At 41.0% G+C, this 24,295-nt stretch overlaps 3 long non-coding RNA genes across 4 annotated transcripts in view; all 3 read right to left on the bottom strand.

Annotated features, from left to right (window-relative positions):
• The window catches only part of LOC139052163 (uncharacterized), a 63,688-nt gene extending 56,851 nt beyond the window's left edge, over nucleotides 1-6,837 (bottom strand). The window contains exon 1 of one of the 2 annotated variants that reach the window (XR_011509750.1): nucleotides 6,710-6,837. This is a non-coding gene — a long non-coding RNA (uncharacterized lncRNA). Of the gene's footprint in view, nucleotides 1-4,523; nucleotides 4,573-6,709 lie in introns of those variants that run through there. The other variant, XR_011509751.1, reaches the window with a different exon arrangement.
• Nucleotides 6,838-8,892: 2,055 nt separating this feature from the next.
• Nucleotides 8,893-24,295, bottom strand: part of LOC139052164 (uncharacterized) — a 154,449-nt gene continuing 139,046 nt past the window's right edge. Inside the window, exon 4 of the long non-coding RNA XR_011509752.1 lies at nucleotides 8,893-9,009. This is a non-coding gene — a long non-coding RNA (uncharacterized lncRNA). The remainder of the gene's footprint in view (nucleotides 9,010-24,295) is intronic.
• On the bottom strand, nucleotides 13,565-22,610 carry LOC139052162 (uncharacterized). The gene is made up of 4 exons (XR_011509749.1): nucleotides 22,289-22,610; nucleotides 21,026-21,079; nucleotides 19,772-19,962; nucleotides 13,565-18,474 (listed from the first exon to the last, which is right to left on the bottom strand). It is a non-coding gene; the product is annotated as an uncharacterized lncRNA (long non-coding RNA).

The following is a 24,295-nucleotide window of genomic DNA, read 5'->3' as shown; positions in this document are numbered from 1 at the left end:
ACTTTAAAATGGCGTCATGCTATTGACGGCTTCGGCTTTGGATCATTTTATATCTGCACAACTGAGCAAAACAGTTGCGCTAGTTTCGGTTTTGTTTCCTCGCGTTGAAATGAAAACTGTTGTGCTCACTGATAATTTTACGTCACTTAAGTAATGTTCACGAATGAAACAGGCATGAATTTAACACGCGTGTTGAAATGCCCGCTACGTTCACTTGGCAGAAGCAAAATTTGCCCGCCCGAGCGTGGTTACGTTTGAAATATCTATCGGGGGGCTGTCGGAGCATGCTCGAAGTGTGAAGACGCGGCGTAATTGTCCTTAATTTGCTTAGCTATAACGGTGCGGCTGCCCTTTATTTCTGTCGAGTACAGTTTGCTCTGATGTGAGGTAGAACTACAAAGCCGCCCATGTTACTGAATGATCTAGTGCACCTGAAGCTGCCAGAACTCCGGTATTTCCTCCACAAGTTCTTGCGACTGTGTGCCGTTGTCACCAAATGCGAGCGTAGTCATTTGGCGGAGATTTAGCAACCCATTTTCTAGAACTATCGTTCACCGCTCTCTCACGACATGGAGAAGCAGCGTGGTTGGTCCTTAGTGAAAATTTCTATTTATTGCGAATTTTGCGATAGCAATTATATGGACACAACCGTCGAAATATATCTGTCGGTGTTACCGTGAGCTTTCGTATAAAGTCAAGTGCGATAAGATCTTACCCCGCGCCGTTGGCTGTGCGCGTTAAAGGAAGTGTTTGAGGCTGAGCGGGGCTCGATGGGCGCCCCAAGTATCTATAGGAGGTCACGTGATAAAACGCGCGCAAGCCGGGAGAGGGATGCGCTAGTTTAGCGCGCTTCTCCTCCTCTAGCCGTTGCTCTAGCCCGGTCTTGCGCCACCCTCGCTCTGTTTTGGTGATAATTTCCGATGGACGCAAAGCTGGGGGGAGGGGGGGGTCGCTCAGATAACGCAATTTTGCGGAGACGCTTTGACGGAAGAGGCAGCAGAAGCGTTCGGTCGCGCCCTTCGTCATGCCAACGCAGTGACAGCGAGTGTTCGCCGTCATTGAGTGAGATCTGTTGTTTGCACGTACGCGCGTGAGCCAGTGCTTCCTAATTTAGGGAGTAAGCGAATGTTTACTGCAGTTTATTCAGCCGATGAAACAACGAACCTTGGTTCGAGCAATGGTTCGTGCAGTGGTTCATGCAGCATTGGGACGAAACTGCTGTATTTTTGTTTTTATATTTCTAGGGGGTTCCAAAGCAGTGTTGCGTACGCTAATATTTGTTTCTGGCCACGGAACGCAACGCACTGCGGTAGCCCAGTGGCTTTGGTGTTGCGCTGCTGAGCTCGAGGTGACGGGTCCAATCGCAACCGCGGCAGTCACAATCCAACGGGGGCAGATTGAGAAAACGCGCGTAACCGTGCATTCCGTACACGTTAAATAACCCGAGCTGCTGAAAATAAATCTGCAGCATTCCATTACCGTGCGCCTCATAAGAAGATATTGATTTTGGAACTTAAATCTTCAAAATTTAGTTTAAGTCGCGGAATTACATTTACATCGACACTGTTGACTGCACCTACTGAACTTATCTCTTTGCTGTGCTCTCTTTAGTAGCCAATACTTTTTTTTAGATTTACTTATGGTCAGAATCCAGTGTGACAAATCCAAGTTTTCCTTATCATGGGAATCCAGCTATCGCTTAAGCGTGTGAGGTATCAACAAACATGGTCAAAGAAAATCAATATATAGAGTTCGAAGTAATTGCAGAACATGACAGGGATGAAAGAATGATACACGGCATTACAACCAGGACAGGAACCCGAGGGCCTGCCTAAAACAGAAGAGTTTATCTGGTATTTCTTCTCCTGCATTAAAATCTTTCTCTCGCCAGACTCATCTCGAATATCAGAGGAATGGCGATCTTCCATGACTCTTAGCGTGCTATTGAGAGTCAAACGACCCATGCGGGAATGTTGACTCTTCTTTCAGACTCTACTCGCGCAAAAGTGGGTCTTCAGAAGAAAAAAGAGAGTCAAGTTGCCATGACTCACTTTTCACTCTCTTTTTTCTTAGAGTGTATAAATCTCTATAGAACTCCTCAGCCACTTGAACTATCTCATCCATATAAGTAATGATATTGCCGGCTTTGTCTCTTAACGCATACATCTGATTCTTGCCGATTCCTAGTTTCTTCTTCACTGTTTTTAGGCTTCCTGCGTTCCTGAGAGCATGTTCAATTCTATCCATATTATACTTCTTTATGTCAGCTGTATTACGCTTGTTGATTAACTTCGAAAGTTCTGCCAGTTCTATTCTACCTGTAGGGTTATAGGCTTTCATACATTGGCGTTTCTTGATCAGATCTTTCGTCTCCTGCAATAGTTTGCTGGTATTCTGCCTAATGGAGTTCCCACCGACTTCTATTGCACACTCCTTAATGACGCCCACAAGATTTTCGTTCATTGTTTCAACACTAAGGTCCTCTACCTGAGTTAAAGCTGAATACCTGTTCTGTAGCTTGATCTGGAATTCTTCTATTTTCCCTCTTACCGGCAACTCATTAATCGGCTTCTTATGTACTAGTTTCTTCCGTTCCCTCCTCAGGTCTAGGTTAATTCGAGTTCTTACCATCCTGTGGTCACTGCAGCGCACTTTGTCGAGCACGTCCACATCTTGTATGATGCCAGGGTTAGCGCAGAGTATGAGGTCTATTTCATTTCTAGTCTCGCCATTCGGGCTCCACCACGTCCACTTTCGGCTATCCCGCTTGCGGAAGAAGGTATTCATTATCCTCATATTATTCTGTTCCGCAAACTCTACTAATAACTCTCCCCTGCTATTCCTAGCGCCTATGCCATATTCCCCCACTGCCTTGTCTCCAGCCTGCTTCTTGCCTACCTTGGCATTAAAGTCGCCCATTAGTATAGTGTATTTAGTTTTCACTCTACCCATCGCCGATTCCAAGTCTTCATAGAAGCTTTCGACTTCCTGCTCATCATGACTGGATGTAGGGGCGTAGACTTGTACAATCTTCATTTTGTACCTCTTATTAGGTTCCACAAATCTTATTAAGTTTCACAACCGCAGCCTATGCTTACTTTATTACTGCTAGGACACTCACCAGTGTCATCCATAACAATTTCATCATAGACCCAGAGTACAGATAACGAGAGACATCCGATTTGTAATAAAATGGATTTTGAACGAAGGTAATTTCGTTCAGAAACTAGACTATGTTACCCGCACGCGAAGTCTTAGTGACCTGATGATCTCAGGTTTTTGCTATACTATCATGGGGGGGGGGGAAATGTTGTACTATTTACTTGTGACGGAGCAACCCATGTGGTGAGAAAGCAATATGAAATTTATGATGTTACCCGTATGTATTACTACTGGAGTTCCGGCATCATGGATAGTTAGAAACTTCGTTTTTTCTCTCTTAAACATACAGAATTTTTGTGGGAAAGTAATGAAAATAGAGATATGAGATATAGGAAACTCTAATCTGCCGGAAATCCTAAAGCAAATGTAACCGAGAACTTGCCATTTTCTCTCCAGAGTGATCAGCCTGTTTAAAATAAAATAAATAAAACAAACATAGGAGTGCATATACTGTGGGTATTTATAAGCTATCCTTTCTCATCTGTACATGTTCATCATCATGTGGGGTTCATACGGGGTTCTGCTTCATCATCGCTTGAGGGTCTGGTTCTCGAGTGTGATCCGTGCTGTGGGGGTGGTCGGTTCGCCGCTTCTTCGACGCAGAATAAACATCATGATAACTGCTGCGTCACATCATCAACAATATATATGCCCTTTTCCTATACTGGCCTTCACAGAAAGCTGAAAAAATAACGTTTGAACTCACCGTAATCCTGGAAATATAGAGCTCTAATAAGAGCTCTTGGAGCGGAGTGCTTTGACAACAATAGTTTTTAAGCCAGCTCAAGGAAAATTCTGTGGATGACACATTGATCATCAGACTGCACTGCAGCCTGGATGTAGCAGGATGCGCCATCACAAATAAGAAGAATTTCGAAGCATCTTCTTGCCGAATTTAGAAGTCTCAGTTTGTTTAAAGTGAAAACCAATTCGTTGAAAAAGTAGGCACTGTTTCCATCTAGAAATTCTTAATCGCTTACTGACTGAACAATTTTGCTATACTTTCATGGGGGGGGGGGAAAGGTTGTACTATTTACTTGTGATGTAACATCCCATGTGTAGAGAATGCTTACTGACTTCACATTACCCGTATATAGCCATCACCTATGAAAGTATGGACTATTCTATCAGTCCCATACCTGCCCATGTATAGCGATAGTGCTCCGAAATATGTGGCGTTACACTTACGTACAATTGGTGGAGTTGAAACATGAAAGATGACAGAAAGCTAGCCCTTTATTCTCTGGCTACATCATTAGGCATTTTAAACCCTAAAGAATAATTAATGAATTATTACTAGTTTGCTTGGAAGTTATAAAATGCCTCCATCCATTGTGTATCTTCACAAAGGTGGAAAATACCATTTAAACTTGCCACAGGGCTGGAAACCAAGAACTCCAAGGAAAGTTGCTGAACCTCATTGCTGAATTTTCTGATCGTTTCAATCAGTTTCTGTCTTCGGCAACCTCATGTGAGCTTCATACAATCAGTCTCTAAGAATCCGTGTCTGCGGGGGTAATAAAGGGAGATCGGCTGGTCAATTGTTAAGTATTCGTGCCGACTCATGTGCTGTATTTGCCGAAGGTATAGACAAAAAAACAAAGCAACTTTACTCTGACACTAGGTGCTCTTAGCAGGCACCACATGCGTAGATGCTGAGTGATATCACAATTAAATGGACCGTCTTTGCTTTATCCAAAATTGCTTGTTGTACAGGGATAGATTCCAGAAAATATATCGTAGAAAGGAGTACATCTATATTCCATTCTACTGGTGAGTAATTGGACATTTAGTTATCACGTAAGGCTGACCGAATGCAGTCAAAGCTGGAGAGGTAGAACACACGGCCAAAAGATTTGGACCATGAGAAAAGCAGTAAGATGGACAAAAATAAACTAAAAGTGAACGATGCATATTCATACAAAACTCAATGAGATATGGCAAGCATCAGAAAAAACCTTAAAAGAAAATAAGCAACACACAAATTTAACAACATAGCGCATGACAGATAATGCACTCTGACGGCTTAATCACTAATCAGGGGCAAGTAAAGTAGAATCACGGCGCCATGGATTCGTATCTTTGATTCTGTTGGAGAAAAACGAAGACTCAAACGTTCGTAGGAGGAAAAATACGTTCAATAAAGTGTTACAAGTTTAACTTGTCAATTCATTGCTCAGGAGTCATCGTAGTCTTTGTTAACATTATTACTGCTAGGGCACTCACCAGTGTCATCCATAACAATTTCATCATAGACCCAAAGAACAGATAATGAGAGACATCCGATTTGTAATATAATAGACTTTTAACGAAGGTAATCGCGTTCAGAAACTAGACTTTGTTACCCGCACGCGAAGCCTTAGTGACCTGATGATCTCAGTTTTTGCTATACTATCATGGGGGGGGGGCGGAAATGTTGTACTATTTACTTGCGACGGAACAACCCATGTGGTGTGAAATCAATACGAAATTTATGACGTTACCCATATGTATTACTACTGGAGTTCCGCCATCATGGATAGTTAGAAACTTCGTTTTTTCTCTCCTAAATATACAGCATTTTTGTGGGAAAATAATGAAAATAGAGATATGAGATATAGGAAACTGTAAACGGCCGGAAATCCTAAAGCAAATGTAACTGAGAGCTTGCCATTTTCTCTCTAGAGTATTCAGCCTGTTTAAAATAAAATAAATAAAACAAATGAAGGAGTGCATATACTGTGGGTATATATAAGCTATCCTTTGTCATCTGTACATGTTCGTCTTCATGTGGGGTTCATACGGGGTTCTGCTTCATCATCGCTTGTGGGGCTGGTTCTCGAGTGTGATCCGTGCTGTGGGGGTGGTCGGTTCGCCGCTTCTTTGACGCAGAATAAACTTCATGATAACTGCTGTGTCACATCATCAACAACATATATGCCCTTTTCCTATACTGGCCTACACAGAAAGCTGAAAAATAACGTTTGAATTCACCATATTCCTGCAAATAAAGAACTCTAATAGGAGCTCTTGGAGCTGAGTGCCTTAATAACAATAGTTTTTAAGCCAGCTGAAGCAAAATTCTGTGGATGACACATTGATCATCAGATTCCACAGCAGCCTGCATGTAGCACGATGCGCCATCACAAATTAGAAGAATTTCTAAGCATCTTTTTGTCGAATTTAGAAGTCTCAATTTGTTTAGAGCGAAAACCAGTTCATTGAAAAATTTGGCACTGTTTCCATCCAGAAATTCTTAATCGCCTACTGACTTCACATTACCCATATATTGCCATCACGTAGGAAAGTATGAACTATTCTATCAGTCCCATAACTACCCATGTATAGTGATAGTGCTCCGAAATCTGTGGCCTTACACTTACGTACAATTGGTGGACTTGAAAAATGAAAGATGACAGAAAGCTAGCCCTTCAACCTCAGACGACATCATTATGCATTTTAGGCCTAATGAATGAATACTGAATTATTAGTAGTTTGTTTGGAAGTGTTAAAATGCCTCCATCTATTGTGTACCTTCACTAAGCTGGAAAATACCATTTAAACTTACCACAGGGCTGGAAACCATGAACTCCAAGGAAAGTTGCTGAACCTCATTGGTGAATTTCCTGTTCGTTTGAATCGGTGTCTGTCTTCGGCAACCTCATGTGAGCTTCATACAATCAGTCTCTAAGAATCCGTATCTGTGGGGGTAACAAAGGGAGATCAGCTGGTCAATTGTTAAATATTCGGGCGGGATCATGTGCTGTATATGCAGAAGGCAAGGACATTAAAACAAAGCAAGTTTACTGTGGTACTAGGGGCTCTGACCAGGCACCACCTCCGTAGATGCTGAGCGATATCACAAACAAGTGGACCGTCTTTGCTTGATCCAGAATCACTTGTGGTACAGAGATACATTCCAGAAAATATATCATAGAATAGAGTACATCTATATTCATTTCTACTGGTGAGTAATTGGACATTTAATTATCACATAAGGCTGACCGAATACGGTCAAAGGTGGAGAGGTGGAACACACGGCCAAAAGAATTCGACCATGAGAAAAAGCAGTAAGATGGACAAAAATAAACTAAAAGTGAACGATGCATATTCATAAAAAACTCCACGAGATATATCAAGCACAATAAAAAACCTTAAAGGAAAATAGGCAACGCACAACTTTAACAACATAGCACATGACAGATAATGCATTCTTACGGCTTAATCGCTAATCAGGGGCAAGGAAAGAGAATCATGGGGCTATGGATTGGCATCTTTGATTCTGTTGGAGAAAAAAGAAGACTCAAATGTTCGTAGGAGGAAAAATACGCTCAATAAAGTGTTACAAGTCCAACTTTTCAATTCATTGCTCAGGTGTCATCGCAGTCTATGCTTACTTTACTGCTACGGCGCTCACCAGTGTCATCCACAACAATTTCATGATAGACTCAGAGAACAGATAATGAGAGACATCCGATTTGTAATAAAATGGACTTTGAACGAAGGTAATTGCGTTCAGAAACTAGACTATGTTATCCGCACGCGAAGTCTTAGTGACCTGCTGATCTCAAGTTTTTGCTATACTTTAATGGGGGGGGGGGAATGTTGTACTATTTACTTGTGACGGAGCAACCCATGTGGTGAGAAAGCAATATGAAATTTATGATGTTGCCCATATGTAATACTACTGGAGTTCCGTCATCATGGATAGTTAGAAACTTCGTTTTTTCTCTCTTAATATACAGCATTTTTTGTGGGAAAAAATTAAAATAGAGGTAGGAAATATAGGAAGTTCTAAACGGCCGGAAATCCTAAATCAAATGTAGCTGAGAGCTTGCCATTTTCTCTCTAGAGTAATCAGCCTGTTTAAAATAAAATAAATTAAACAAACATAGGAGTGCATATACTGTGGGTATTTATAAGCTGTTCTTTGTCATCTGTACATGTTCATCATAATGGGGGGTTCCTACGGGGTTCGGCTTCATCATCGCTTGTGGGTCTGGTTCTCCGGTGTGATCCGTGCTGTCGGGGTGGTCGGTTCACCGCTTCTTTGACGCAGAATAAACATCATGATAACTGCTGTGTCACATCATCAACAACATATATGCCTTTTTCCTATACTGGCCTACACAGAAAGCTGAAAAATAACGTTCGAACTCACCATATTCCTGCAAATAAAGAACTCTAATAGGAGCTCTTGGAGCTGAGTGCCTTAATAACAATAGTTTTTAAGCCTGCTGAAGCAAAATTCTGTGGATGACACACTGATCATCAGATTCCACAGCAGCCTGGGTGTAGCAGGATGCGCCATCACAAATTAGAAGAATTTCTAAGCATCTTTTTGTCGAATTTAGAAGTCTCAATTTGTTTAGAGCGAAAACCAGTTTATTGAAAAATTTGGCACTGTTTCCATCCAGAAATTCTTAATCGCCTACTGACTTCACATTACCTATATAATGCCATCATGTAGGAAAGTATGAACTATTCTATCAGTCCCATAACTGCCCATGTATAGCGATAGTGCTCCGAAATCTGTGGCCTTACACTTACGTACAATTGGTGGAGTTCAAAAATGAAAGATGACAGAAAACTAGCCCTTCATTCTCAGACGACATCATTATGCATTTTAGGCCTAATGAATGAATACTGAATTACTAGTAGTTTGTTTGGAAGTGATAAAATGCCTCCATCTATTGTGTACCTTCACCAAGCTGAAAAATACCATTTAAACTTCCCACAGGGCTGGAAACCATGAACTCCAAGGAAAGTTGCTGAACCTCATTGGTGAATTTCCTGTTCGTTTCAATCGGTGTCTGTCTTCGGCAACCTCATGTGAGCTTCATACAATCAGTCTCTAAGAATCCGTATCTGTGGGGGTAACAAAGGGAGATCAGCTGGTCAATTGTTAAATATTCGGGCCGGATCATGGGCTGTATATGCAGAAGGCAAGGACATTAAAACAAAGCAAGTTTACTGTGATACTAGGGGCTCTCAACAGGCACCAGCTCCGTAGATGCTGAGCGATATCACAAGCAAATGGACCGTCTTTGCTTGATCAAGAATCACTTGTTGTGAAGGGATATATTCCAGAAAATATATCATGGAATAGAGTACATCTATAATCCTTTCTACTGGTTAATAATTGGACATTTAGTTATCACATAAGGCTGACCGAATACGGTCAAAGGTGGAGAGGTGGAACACACGGCCAAAAGAATTCGACCATGAGAAAAAGCAGTAAGATGGACAAAAATAAACTAAAAGTGAACGATGCATATTCATAAAAAACTCCACGAGATATATCAAGCACAAGAAAAAACCTTAAAGGAAAATAGGCAACGCACAACTTTAACAACATAGCACGTGACAGATAATGCATTCTTACGGCTTAATCGCTAATCAGGGGCAAGGAAAGAGAATCATGGGGCTATGGATTGGCATCTTTGATTCTGTTGGAGAAAAACGAAGACTAAAACGTTCGTAGGAGGAAAAATACGTTCAATAAAGTGTTACAAGTTCAACTTTTCAATTCATTGCTCAGGAGTCATCGCAGTCTCATCATCATCATCATCATCATTACCAGCCTGGTTACGCCCACTGCAGGGCAAAGGCCTCTCCCCTATTTCTCCAACAACCCCGGTTATGTACTAATTGTGGCCACGCCGTCCCTGCAAACTTCTTAATCTCATCCGCCCACCTAACTTTCTGCCGCCCCCTGCTACGCTTCCCTTCCCTTGGGATCCAGTCCGTAACCCTTAATGACCATCGGTTATCTTCCCTCCTCATTACCTGTCCTGCCCATGCCCATTTCTTTTTCTTGATTTCAACTAAGATGTCATTAACTCGCGTTTGTTCCCTGACCCAATCTGCTCTTTTCTTATCCCTTAACGTTACACCTAACATTCTTCTTTCCATAGCTCGTTGCGTCGTCCTCAATTTGAGTAGAATTCTTTTCGTAAGCCTCCAGGTTTCTGCCCCGTCGGTGAGTACTGGTAAGACACAGCTATTATATACTTTTCTCTTGAGGGATAATGGCAACCTGCTGTTCATGATCTGAGAATGCCTGCCAAACGCACCCCAGCCCATTCTTATTCTCCGAATTATTTCCATCTCATGATCCGGATCCGCCGTCACTAGCTGCCCCAAGTAGGTGTATTCCCTTACGACTTGCAGTGCCTCACTGCCTATTGAAAATTGCTGTTCTCTTCCCAGACTGTTAAACATTACTTTAGTTTTCTGCAGAATAATTTTTAGACCCACTCTTCTGCTTTGCCTCTCCAGGTCAGTGAGCATGCATTGCAATTGATCCCCTGAGAAGCATGGCAATATCATCAGCGAATAGCAAGTTACTAAGGTACTCTCCATTAACTTTTATCCCCAATTCTTCCCAATCCAGGTCTCTGAATACCTGCTGTAAACATGCTGTGAATAGCATTGGAAAGATCGTATCTCCCCACCTGACGCCTTTCTTTATTGCCATTTTGTTGCTTCCTTTATGGAGGACTACGGTGGCTGTGGAGCCGCTATAAATATCTTTCAGTATTTTTACATATGGCTCGTCTACACCCTGATTCCGTAATGCCCCAATGACTGCTGAGGTTTCGATAGAATCAAACGCTATCTCGTAATCAATGAACGCTATATATAGGGGTTGGTTATATTCCGCACATTTCTCTATTACCTGATTGATAGTGTGAATATGATCTATTGCTGAGTAGCCTTTACGGAATCCTGCCTGGTCCTTTGCTTGACAGAAGTCTAAGGTGTTCCTGATTTTATTTGCGATTACCTTAGTAAATAGTTTGTAGGCAACGGACAGTAAGTTGATCGGTCTATAATTTTTCAAGTCTTTGGCGTCTCCTTTCTTATGAATTAGGATTATGTTAGCGTTTTTCCAAGATTCCGGTACGCTCGAGGTCATGAGGCATTGCGTATACAGGGTGGCCAGTTTCTCTAGAACAATCTGTCCACCATACTTCAACAAATCTGCTGTTACCTGATCCTCCCCAGCTGCCTTCCCCCTTTGCATATCTCCCAAGGCTTTCTTTACTTCTTCCGGCGTTACCTTTGGGACTTTGAATTCCTCTAGACTATTTTCCCTTCCATTATCGTCGTGGGTGCCAGTGGTACTATACACACTAAGAAAAAAAAGAGTATCCCTTACTCTTTTCGAAGAGTCTGGACTCGTCACGTATACGACTCACTTTGTGGGAGACACCCGAACTCTCTTTTGGCAGAGAGTCCCGAGACTATCTGTGCTCAGTACAAGGCGTTCGCGTGACTCTGCACACAATAGTCATGCATACTCTGTTGTAATAGTCGCCTATACCCTCTCAAAAGGGTTACAAGACTAGTGCTGAGGGAGTCTGTTAACAACTCTAAATGAGTCGAACGACTCAAGATAAAGTGTCACGTGAACACTGCAAGAATGATTCAGGTAACTATTCTAGATGAGTCTGATGACTCCACCATGTGTGTCAAGTTACCCTTAGTGTGTGGTGCCGGCCTCTTGCAAATGCTAGCGGCAAATGCGGCCTCTTGCAAGTCGTTTCACTCTTGGACGGCAGTGTCGAGCCGCTTTTCAAAATGTGTCAACAACTCTTGCTGTAAGTACACACGACTGCGGCTAGTTCTCAAGAACACTACTATGAAAAGACAACATAGGATAACAAAGAATGCACAGTAAACTTGACAAAAAGCACATGGCAGGTTAGCAAGAAAAAGTTAATATTTCATCAATCTTTGTTACTGTCTTCTGGAAAATTCAAATGTTTAAGTCACCACAGAAGCACTATCAAAGCAAGACAGTTCTCTTTACCATTAAACTGGAATCAATAGCCAACTAAGCAAAACAGTCTTAAATAAATATCCAATATGTAGCCTGCAGCTGCATATGCATGACACTGCAATGCCACTCAGAACCATAATGAGACCCCAAAATATTATGTAACTCATGTAGAAGGTTAATTTACCACCGCACAAGTCTCTTATAATATGTCAAAATATTCATAAGTTCAACCTATTTCCCTGTTCTAAAAGACTTAACTTACGACTTAACATTCTAAGCAAGTAAGCTACACATAACAAATAAGAAAGGCTGCACTTATGTACAAAGGAGACCCATATAATGAAGTGCAATAAAAACAATATTCCAACTTAGATTACATTATCTATGCATTATGCTATGCTTGCTGAAAACAACTGGTTGGCAATTGATAATCCAGTCTAATAGTAAAAACAGCTGTCTTACCTTATGGTACTCTTGTTGGCACTTTTTCCCACACAATTTTTGCATGTTAGCGTGATGAAAATTGATCTGAAAAACAGCACATTAAAAAGTTGTGCATCAATTTTATTCTGTCATACAACATGCAACAGTGTATAAAAACCTCATAACTGACAGAATTACAAAAATAAATACAGCAACACTCACACTGATCATTTATTTATGTTGAGAAGCACACTTTTGCAAGACTAAGTAAAATAGCTGACACAGACAATTTCACAGGTAGAAATAACCGCTAATACAAAACTTTCCATAATGCAAACATGTTGACAAAATAAGTAGCACAGGCAGCTGTATTTTGTTACGGCAAAATAGCGCATGAATGATGAGTACAGGAGAGGAAGCAGAACACATAAACAAACTATACCCAGCTGCATGCACACAGCTGTAACAATACACATAGTGCACAAAGATCCAAAAGAAACAAAGAGGAAGATGTGAGGAAGGCTTCTTTTACTCATCACAAGTCATCCTGTAAGAGCACATTATGCACTGGCTGTAATCTATCCTCAGGACATACATGAATAAGTTACTTTAAGTGCCACATTTATAAATCACTCATACAATATTCTTGTGATTTTCCTTATTCCAATCTTTAGCTTAGCAAGCATGACTGAGTTACGTAAAGCCTCCCTACGGCTTGGCACATATACACAAAGAAGGGTTTCTATAAGCACTGGAGGTCACGGACGGATGACGGACACATACCCCTTTTAATTCTTTTGTCTTTGTCATTATGATTACCTACCACAGTAGTCTTTTGTAGAGTGAAACACATCCAAATAACACACTGTGGGCAATCAAGTTTGAATACCTGTTCTCGATTTCTACCTTTCTCTGGTGTCCCGCTAAGGTAACAATGGCGCAAAGGATTGTCTTCCCAATGTATGCATTCCCATACAACAGGAGCAGATGATAAACCACATTAATGGTGCGTGAAATAAAGCATCTGTGCTTGACTTTCCACTGCCGCTCCAATCTGGAGTGATCTTTTTTTTTGCTTTGTATACACTAGTACAGGTGCTACGTAGTCCCCTTGGAACCCAAAGCAATTCTCACACCACAGCAGGATGTCCATTTTTTTTAAATTCTAAGCAGAACTCTTGTTATAGGGGACAATTGCAAACTTATATTTTTGCTTTGTATTTTAATTATGTTGTTGACCTTTAAATTTAGCCACTTTACTACTTTTCTGCGGACAGGCCATTGCACCAATGCTAGGTTTTGAAAACACCGGAGCAGGGTAGAAAGCAAGAATAGATATTTATAATTTGGGTGCCCTCTCTGCATTACATGGATATGTTTCAATGAACGATAAGACTACTTGGTAGATAAACATATAAAAGATAAGAGAATTAAGCTCAAAGCCTACCAAATTAGTAATTGGGAATTTCATATGCAAATTAAATTTCCTGATTCCCAGTGATGAAACAGATTTGAGAATATGTGCGAAGGCAACCAAGTGACTCATTCTCACGAAGAAAACAAAATAAAACAAGCAAGATTACAAGAACTTCGAACTTGCAACCTAAAGTAAGACACCTGACATGACTGATTTATGTATTTACTGAGCATAAATTACAGCTAGCGCATAATCTGCTTGAACAAGATGACAAACAATGAGTTACTGTTGCTTTCTCTCTGGGGCATTTGGCTCTTCTGAACACATGCACATTGTATGGCACAGCTGCGTGGATGTAGCTCATCACTCCGTTATTATGGTCCTTCACTATTATCGTTATAATTTATATTTGGCAAGCAGCCTAACTATCGGGTTGATCAGCTGTATTTTAAACAAAACATACTGACAGATTTCCGTTTTTAGCTAACATAAGGAGGCGGGTACATCCTTTCAAATTTCGAGAAACAGCTGTGCAACAGAAAGTCTACGATGAGCAGTACCTTTATTATTAAGTGCCATGTACTAGATCTTTCTGCAATGAATACCTCTATTACCAAAAATTGTATTCTAAAAAACTAATTGGAAAATATTTACAAAAGTGACAGATACAAGAACTGAATTACAATTGCAAATGTTTTCGTAAACAAGATCACAATAATTGAAGTTTTATTAATTTCAGCAAAATGGCTGACATCCTATTATTGAGGCTAGTCAGTGCTGAAGGTATTGTTAGTTTGTAGGATTCCTCAGACTGACAGCTCTGAAATATTTATCGCCATACTTGGTGGAACATGATTTGCTGTTGCAGATATTACTTAGCCACAAAACATTTTGTAAGCTTTATGGGACAATTCTGTGTGGAAGATAAACCTATCTGATCATGTCTTTTTGGGTTGTGTATCTCGGAACTGGTGCTAGTCTGAGTTCTTACAAACTAGACGTTATTGAGTACGGTAATTATAATGCCTGCCACTGCTATAAATTTCTGTTAGCGAAAATTGTCGCATTGTCATGAAACAGTTATGTTCAATTTTTAGCGGCAGTCACTGCTGAAACACTCAGTACAAAGCACAAAACAAAGATATGGAGTCAAAATGTAAATGTCGAACAAAGTTATAGTCAATTCTTCATTTCACAGAACTGTCTTTTTTTCTGTTAGTTTGCCAATGCCAATTGCACATACACAAACATTTGAGTATTGCACTTCTGGTAAATGCAGGAAATTTCAGTGTTTAACAGAAGCCCTTGGGAAGACAGCCCAGAGTCTCTTCAACAAAAAGACTTGCGTTCAATTTGTGTTTCTATGTTGTAGGTCACTATAACAAGGGGCATGTTTTGCTGATTGAATATTACTCGAAACAGTCTTATTATTCGTGCTAGAGGCTTGAAAAGAGAGCAAATTGTAGAGCTCTTCGTGCAGATGTCATATATGTCATTAGTATTTCTTTAGCTGCTTCTTGAGTTATGTCCTACACAATGGGAAAATACACTGACCTTTGCGGGCACTTTCTTGTGTAAATTTTCACAAAAAGCAGTGTGCTGTAGCTACCTCAGCTCTTTGTAGACTGCAAAGTGCCGATATCTATTCAAAGAGCATGTAAAGTTACTAGAAGTATGCAAAATTAGTAGGCAGGCAGAGAGGCCTGCCTACTAATCTTGCATACTTCTCATGCTATTGTGAAAAAAAAAACTATTGAATATACTTCAAAAACATTTTCTCACAATAGCATGAGAATAACCTTATGCACTTATAGTTGTCCTATACTTCGAAATTTGGCATACGTACTCTCCAAGATATACAGAATGCTGATATCTAATTGAAATTTCAATCTGTAAAATTATTTAATGTGGCCTGATATATTTTTGCATAGTTCCAGTAATTGTACAAGCCGTTTGGATAGGTATCACCAATTTGCAGTATACGAGTAGCTAAATAAGATACAGCATGAAGCTATTTCTGAAAATTTTATACACAGGAAAGTGCCCACAAAAATATTTTGCCACTGTGTAGGACATAACTGAAAAACAGCAGCTACACAAAAATAAATGACAATTCAAATCTAATAAAACACTTTATGAATGACAGTATATTCAAATCTCTAGTACAAATATATAAAAGAGTTGTTTCGAAGAGTTAATAAGGGGGTGTCAGTGTATTCTACCAAAGTGTTAGAAAATGCCTTCAGGCATACCATGGGGAGCTTTATAAATAGCACACGCACGCATCTGCCTAAAAAGCCCCATGCCCTGCTTGAATTCATTAGACATTTTTGCATTCTGTTGTATGTCACCATTTGCATCCCTTAACATAGAGTGCACGAAACCAAAAACAGCCTATTACCGTATTTACTCGCATAATGACTGCGCTCGCGTAATGATCGCACTCCTAAATTTTGTCGTCAAAATTCGATTTTTTTTATTTTCCATGTAACGATTTCACCCCGAACTTGCCGCAGCGATGTGTCATGTGCCAAATCTAGCTAATAATGATCGCGCTTTCCATCTGTCGACTGCTATGCGAACGACTCTTCAAGACAAACCAAGCAGACTGCATGCAAAAAACTTTCTTAAGCAGATGCCCCATTTCATCACTTTCTGCACTTCTACGACAAAAAAAAGCTGCAACCAAACTTTCCTTTAATATGTGTAGGCTTTATAATGGTTGTGGTTAACAAAAACAACAAAAAAAGGCGTCTTTCGATTCTTCTCATCTGCACTTGTGGGCACGCAACAAATCGCGAGCGGCAATGATAGCAGCCACGTTTACACTGATACGTTAGAAGTGTACCCTATTAATTCGCTGACGTTTGTAGCGCAGCTAAGATATTCGCCCACCCTTAGCGGAAACGTGCCACATTGGGATAGTGGTGAAGACAAATGCCGCAGTTTCCGCAGCATGCCCACCACGTGTTCCTATGTCACTGGCAGAGCTAAGCGTGCCCATCTCTGTCCCCTCAAAGTGGGCATGGCTATGTTATTGCCGCAAACTTGCCGATGTTATTCATTACTAATATGGAAGAAACTGTTTTAATGCACTGTAATGTACTCACGAGAAGAAAAACGCATTCAGCGCGTTCGGCTTGCTCTGCCGGCCACCATTTTTTTTCGTGTCCTGCACTACATACAGCAGCAGCCCCCTATTTGTTGACCTGTTGTCATCCCGTAGTAAATGCCAGATAATATATTTTTTTTCTTTTTGCGGGAAATTTAACCAGCGTAATGATCGCACCCCTGAATTTGAGTCAATTTTTTTTACAAAAAAGTGCGATCATTATGCGAGTAAATAGGGTAACACACTGAATTTTTAGCCTGTAAAGGGGTTTTATACAAATGGGGGCAGCCAACTCTAGTGTGACAATAAACAAATATTTGTTCTCACAATATTGAAACCAGTCATAAAATATATCCTCACAAATTTGGAAATGAATAACCAAAGAACCTTGCTGATTGTCTAATTGGTGTCCTAAACAAGATCTTTTGATGTTTATAATTACTAGTTTAATTCACTTTCTCTAGTAAATGGGCTCTGACTTAGACTACTCAGTGTAGGAGACTAACCCAGACCTGGAAGCCAATATTTAAATCTGAAATAAAGACATTCATCCCACGAACACGTCACTGCTATGTCATCAGAAGCGTGCATCCATGGACATATAGTCTGTAAAATATTTTTACATGATCTGTACTGTTACTCTTGTACTAATAAATTAGGAAATGCACTTGCTACTTAAAGCACTGCTGTAAACCTTTGTGTTTGAGAAATGCAATACTCAAAAGTGTAACACAACCAATGTGTGCATGAAACCTACGATGCCTTTGACATTCGTCAGTGTGGTAAATAGGCACTGAGAAATGCCAAGGGCATCATACCTTTCTTGTTTGAAACCTTGTATGTGAGTACATTACTGGTATCTTTGCAGTGAAAGGAAGTCGCATTATTATCAGACTTATGAGGGGAACTCATGTTTCTCTAGTTTATTATTTTCTTTTTTGTGCTCCTATATTCTTGACTTTTCCAAGAATAATGGGTGTTTGAAATAAGTACTCTATATTGCTCTTAAATTTTTCCTGCACAAGAGCCCATGTTAGGTTACATTTCTTGAACACTTTGCAGTGCTGTAGATTATCAAAAGAAAGAAAAAAAATGCTGTAAGTTTGCACTTTAGCCTTCTGTATAACAAGTATGAACCTATCAATTACATACACAAGTACGAAACAACTACGAAACACTGGTCATAAAGACATACATTATAATACCAGGAATCGATGGTGAGAATTCTAATAGAAAGGAACCATTAAAAACTAGGCACTAAAGACACATAATAATTATAATAACACAAGTATTTGCTAAGAATTTGAAGAGACAAATAGAATGTCTCTTCAAATCACTCCACCTCAACATTCATCCATGGTTCGATGAGTGACCACAGTTGGTGATGCTGTTTGGATAAGTTGCAGCTGAGGTGCAGCTGTGAAATAGGTGGAACATGTAGAGGGGTCACCAAAGGTTGCATGCAGGTTGCACAGCAGGTTGCCTTGATCTCCAGACTCACTCGACACTCATGCGTTGAGCTTGGTTATACGCCGTTTGCAAAAAGGCCTGGCCCGAGTGTGTGGTACGGCTTTGGTAAAATTTCGAGGCAACCTGAAAAACATAGATTGATATCTATGAGCACCACAATATTCTTCACCATAGGGCAAACCTGAAGTTTACCATCGGCACATAGCAGATAATGAAAACAGACACAAGCCACCAGACTTCAGGTATAAAAATGTGCAAAAGTGTAAATGAGTGTGAAGAGCTGCTTATAGGATGGAATGTTTCATTTTGTCTTTTGTAGATCAATAATAGTATCTTAACATAAAGTCAAGTTTACTTCGCCCTCCCTAAAAAAACTTAAAATTATGGAGTTTTACTTGCTAAAACCACTTTCTGATCATGAGGCACGCCGTAGTGGAGGACTCCGGAAAGTTCGACCACCTGGGGTTCTTTAATGTGCACCTAAATCTAAGTGCACGGGTGTTTTCGCATTTCAACCCTATCGAAATGCGGCCGCCGTGGCCGGGGTTCGATCACGCGCCCTCGTGCTCAGCAGCCCAACACCATAGCCACTGAGCAACCACGGAGGGCATGGCCCTCCCTATTTGTGTAAGTAGGCTATTCAATGCGAGCTGTACCAACCTGGCACACGACCACTTGAAATTTTTTTTTGAAAAACTGGAGGCCCTTCAATATAGCGCAAATGTTAATTTCAAGAAATACTTAACTTTAAAAGTTTTTTTACTGGCGCAAGCACTAAGTGAGATTTTGTGTAATGCACCAATCTATGCATCATAAAAGGCATAGCAGAAAAATTGGTTCCTTCATTAAGGGGGCCAAATTTTTCAGGACAATAAAGAGAGGCCTTACACCAAAAATTGAACTGCTTATTAGCCACTGCTCAGTTTATTATGGGTCATTAAAAATGGACAAAATGGCCTATTAACTTTATTTTCATGAATCTGGCTTACAGCAAAAGCTGCAAATTTATGTAATCCGCATATTTAGGAGTTGTGCTGCATGCAAAATCTTGTTTCAGGAACATAAATTATGCAGCAGTGCACAGAGATGAGGATGAACTAGCAAAAAAAGTCAGTTTTGGTGTGTTTATTGGCATACTTGCTATTGAGGCAGTCCTAGTAAATTTATGCCCACTACCATGTATGAGTGTACACTGTATTGTTTTTAGATTGCTAAAGCTTTATCAGAGCAGTTTTTTGTTAAGCAAGAAAAAAAATTGTACAAGTGGCCTCCTACTGGTTTGAAAATTTGCAGCGCATTTCGTGTAATCCACATAGCCTTTTTGCGGCTAAGGCAAACTGCTTTGAAGTTAACTCTTTCATTGCTGAGTGGCCACAAGCCACTTCACTCAAAAAGTTGCCACTTATTCACATGTATTTACCTTAATCTTTCTGCCGGCTTCCAGCCTGCTTGGCATCATCACGAAGGCTGCCAACTCCCTAGTGGACGTAGTCAGGACACGGTGGTGGCACGACGCAGTGGCAGGAGCCGCCAAAGGTTTCGAACTCTCTAGTGGACGTAGTCAGGACACAGTGGTGGTAGGATGCAGGGGCGGGAGCCAGCAGAGTGTACCTGCAGCAAATTTGCACAAATGCTCTTAGACCTACCGTGTCACAATTTACAAGAAAAATTCAGCTGTCTGTGTAACATGGATACCAATACAAATAAATGTAAACAGTTAGGTCCTACAACACAACTAGAACATCGACAAAGAAGAAATGGTACTTATGCTTATGAAAATCCAAGCAATGAAAAAAAAAGAATGTGCATCCGATTTGTGCATGGAAGCTCAGTGGGAACCCGAGCTCATACCATCAAATGATCTGCTAGTCAACTGCAAGCCTCTTAAAATGTTATTGTATATTTTTACACGCACTATGTTAAGCTGCATTAAAACAAGTTCAGCATCTCTAAATATAAGTAATCACGAAGCAATTCAATTAATGAATTCCAGTGGTCGATAATGCAACAAAGTGCATGCTCTGATGAAGCTGGCCAAACTGGGTAGTGACAAATAACAATGTGGTTCTCTACATCTTGTTTTTCTGGCTTTCGCTGTAGCATTAAAATACACAAGAAATTTCACATTCTTGACATTTAACCCTGCTAATTTTTATTCCATAATGCATAATAGTGCAGCAAGAGCAATAATGCTGTCTTTTAATCATAAATAGTGATAGAACAAGACATTTTACTGGAGCTAATGTTTTGACAAGAAAACTTATCTCCTTCTTTTTGTCGAAACATTGGCTCCAGCGATGCTCCTTGTTCTACAGCTCTTCATCATTTCAAGTCTCTGTCTTCCTGTGCACCTCTGTACTTTCAATGTTGTATCAATGAAATTGTAATAATGGAGAATTGGTAAATGTAGCTGATGAAGAACTTGGGCGCTTGTTGGTAGACAATGACAGAGTAACTGCGCAACATAGAGATACGGACAAAGGAGGCTTATGTGTGCCGTCTCCTCCAGCCATGTTTCTCCTTTGGACAATTACTCTATCTCGATGTAAAAGTATTACCCTTTGCACAATAATGCTGAAATGAATAAAGGCCAGGAAAGTGGACACAAAAATTACAACAAATAGCATCATATGCTAATGAGATATGCGAAAGTGCCTGCTACGATCTGTCTCACCCATAACGTGCTGGATAAGATGGTGTCTTCTGGATGTTGGCATTTCTTGAATACCTAAAATAAAGTACATTTCAAAATTACAAAAATACACAGAACAGCAGTAGCAGAGGAGATAACGCATTGTTTAGTAAAAGAAAGTAAGCTAATCTCTGATGCAGTGCAGACGAAATTTACTTTATTAAATTAGTAGAATAATACACCACACTTCATTTCATTCAATGCTGTGAGCGTTTCTTGGTACAAGAAAGAAAGGTATTTCTGCATGAAAACAGTAAAATAATCATAGCCTTCTACTTTTAAAAATTATGCGACAGTGACTAAGCCAACTACAGCAGTATATACTTAAAATTGTTATATGCACATTACAATAGCCAAGACAGGATAAACTTGGGTTTATATGCAGATCACCAGGAGGTACCACTTTGCAATCAATTCATTTCTGCTTGCCAAATATCTGCACTAACATAAGACTCCTAATAAAAAGACCCTCTTTTTCATAAAACACCGGACTCAAAATAGAAAATCCAGTAGGAATACCACAACTTCTGTGCATAACACAGCCAGGTTTTGTACGCCTAGTAGGATTTACTATATAAAGGTTGCAGCAAATTCATGCTTTTAAATATTTACCACCATGAAAATAAAGATTACATAAAAAATAATAACATTATACATCGGCTTAGATTGTCAGCTAACGTGTTTTGTGTTTTCTACTTACAGCCAAATGCACATAAATTTTTTTCTGTTTCAGCGCTTTTAAAGCGCTGTGTCTGTTCGCTTGTGCATGGAGCCACTTTACCGCTCTTAAGATATCTGTGCTGCCACATCGCGTGACACTGCCATACAGCGTTGTAGCGCTTTTATTATTCGCGGTAATATACCTAAAGCGCTAGTAAATCTTCAGAATACACAAGCTGTCTTTTCGACTACCTGTCTTCGCCAGCGAAAGTCACACTAGTGCTAGTACTGTATCTACACTTCAAGTTACGCAGTGCTTGATATTATACGGATTTTTCAATGCGACAGGCCACTCGTCACCGGAGTCGTTAAGAACGGTGTTTCTCCTGGCAGTACAGCTTTGCAATAATTTCAGATGCTCTCCTGAGGCTTCCGTCTGCCAGTAGTATTTTCGCATACATACGCGCACGCATGCCCAAGAAACGTCTGTGAACTGCCAAGAGAAACGTGGCGCAAAATGTAGCCATACCGGAAGGGCCGAGTCCGCGCCGTTTGTAAACTAGGAACAAAAGCTGATATGCTTACCTGAGACGTTAAGAGAAATATGGCACAGGTCACAGGTTCCCGCTGTTAGTGGTTCGGATGCATCTGGTCGTCTCTGTCCGTTGCGATCTCCCATATCACCATGAAAGATGCAGTGCAAACCGAAAGACGAAATCGGCGATACGCTGCTGCTGGCGGCGGTCCCCTCGTCGCAATCACACAGCACGGACAGAAGCTCCCACCGTAACTTGCCGCAACGCTTGGTTGCAGTCGCCCCTAACGCAGCGATTTCAGAACCACTCAACGACAACGCACTCGCGCGTGATACAGCGCAACTTTAAAATGGCGTCATGCTATTGACGGCTTCGGCTTTGGATCATTTTGTATCTGCACAACTGAGCAAAACAGTTGCGCTAGTTTCGGTTTTGTTTCCTCGCGTTGAAATGAAAACTGTTTTGCTCACTGATAATTTTACGTCACTTAAGTAATGTTCACGAATGAAACAGGCATGAATTTAACACGCGTGTTGAAATGCCCGCTACGGTCACTTGGCAGAAGCAAAATTTGCCCGTCCGAGCGTGGTTACGTTTGAAATATCTATCGGGGGGCTGTCGGAGCATGCTCGAAGTGTGAAGACGCGGCGTAATTGTCCTTAATTTGCTTAGCTGTAACGGTGCGGCTGCCCTTTATTTCTGTCGAGTACAGTTTGCTCTGATGTGAGGTAGAACTACAAAGCCGCCCATGTTACTGAATGATCTAGTGCACCTGAAGCTGCCAGAACTCCGGCATTTCCTCCACAAGTTCTTGCGACTGTGTGCCGTTGTCACCAAATGCGAGCGTAGTCATTTGGCGGAGATTTAGCAACACATTTTCTAGAACTATCGTTCACCGCTCTCTCACGACATGGAGAAGCAGCGTGGTTGGTCCTTAGTGAAAATTTCTATTTATTGCGAATTTTGCGATAGCAATTATATGGACACAACCGTCGTAATATATCTGTCGGTGTAACCGTGAGCTTTCGTATAAAGTCAAGTGCGATAAGATCTTATCCCGCGCAGTTGGCTGTGCGCGTTAAAGGAAGTGTTTGAGGCTGAGCGGGGCTCGATGGGCGCGCCAAGTATCTATAGGAGGTCACGTGATAAAACGCGCGCAAGCCGGGAGAGGGATGCGCTAGTTTACCGCGCTTCTCCTCCTCTAGCCGTTGCTCTAGCCCGGTCTTACGCCACCCTCGCTCTGTTTTGGTGATAATTTCCGATGGACGCAAAGCTGGGGGGAGGGGGGGGGGGGGTCACACAGATTACGCAATTTTGCGGAGACGCTTTGACGGAAGAGGCAGCAGAAGCGTTCGGTCGCGCCCTTCGTCACGCCAACGCTGTGACAGCGAGTGTTCGCCGTCATTGAATTGAGATCTGTTGTTTGCACGTACGCGCGTGAGCCAGTGCTTCCTAATTTAAGGAGTAAGCGAATGTTTACTGCAGTTTATTCAGCCGATGAAACAACGAACCTTGGTTCGAGCAATGGTTCGTGCAGTGGTTCATGCAGCATTGGGACGAAACTGCTGTATTTTTGTTTTTATATTTCTAGGGGGTTCCAAAGCAGTGTTGCGTACGCTAATATTTGTTTCTGGCCACGGAACGCAACGCACTGCGGTAGCCCAGTGGCTTTGGTGTTGCGCTGCTGAGCTCGAGGTGACGAGTCCAATCACAACCGCGGCAGTCACATTCCAACGGGGGCAGAATGCGAAAACGCGCGTAACCGTGCATCTCGTACACGTTAAATAACCCGAGCTGCTGAAAATAAATCTGCAGCTTTCCATTACCGTGCGCCTCATAACAAGATATTGGTTTTGGAACTTAAATCTTCAAAATTTAGTTTAAGTCGCGGAATTACATTTACAATCGACACTGTTGACTGCACCTACTGACCTTATCTCTTTGCTGTGCTCTCTTTAGTAGCCAATACTTTTTTTAGATTTACTTATGGTCAGAATCCAGTGTGACAAATCCAAGTTTTCCTTATCATGGGAATCCAGCTATCGCTTAAGCGTGT

The sequence above is a fragment of the Dermacentor albipictus genome, unplaced genomic scaffold (assembly GCF_038994185.2).
Source record: "Dermacentor albipictus isolate Rhodes 1998 colony unplaced genomic scaffold, USDA_Dalb.pri_finalv2 scaffold_19, whole genome shotgun sequence".
Classification (NCBI taxonomy): Eukaryota; Metazoa; Arthropoda; class Arachnida; order Ixodida; family Ixodidae; genus Dermacentor; species Dermacentor albipictus.
This window is presented reverse-complemented; position numbering and strand designations above follow the sequence as displayed.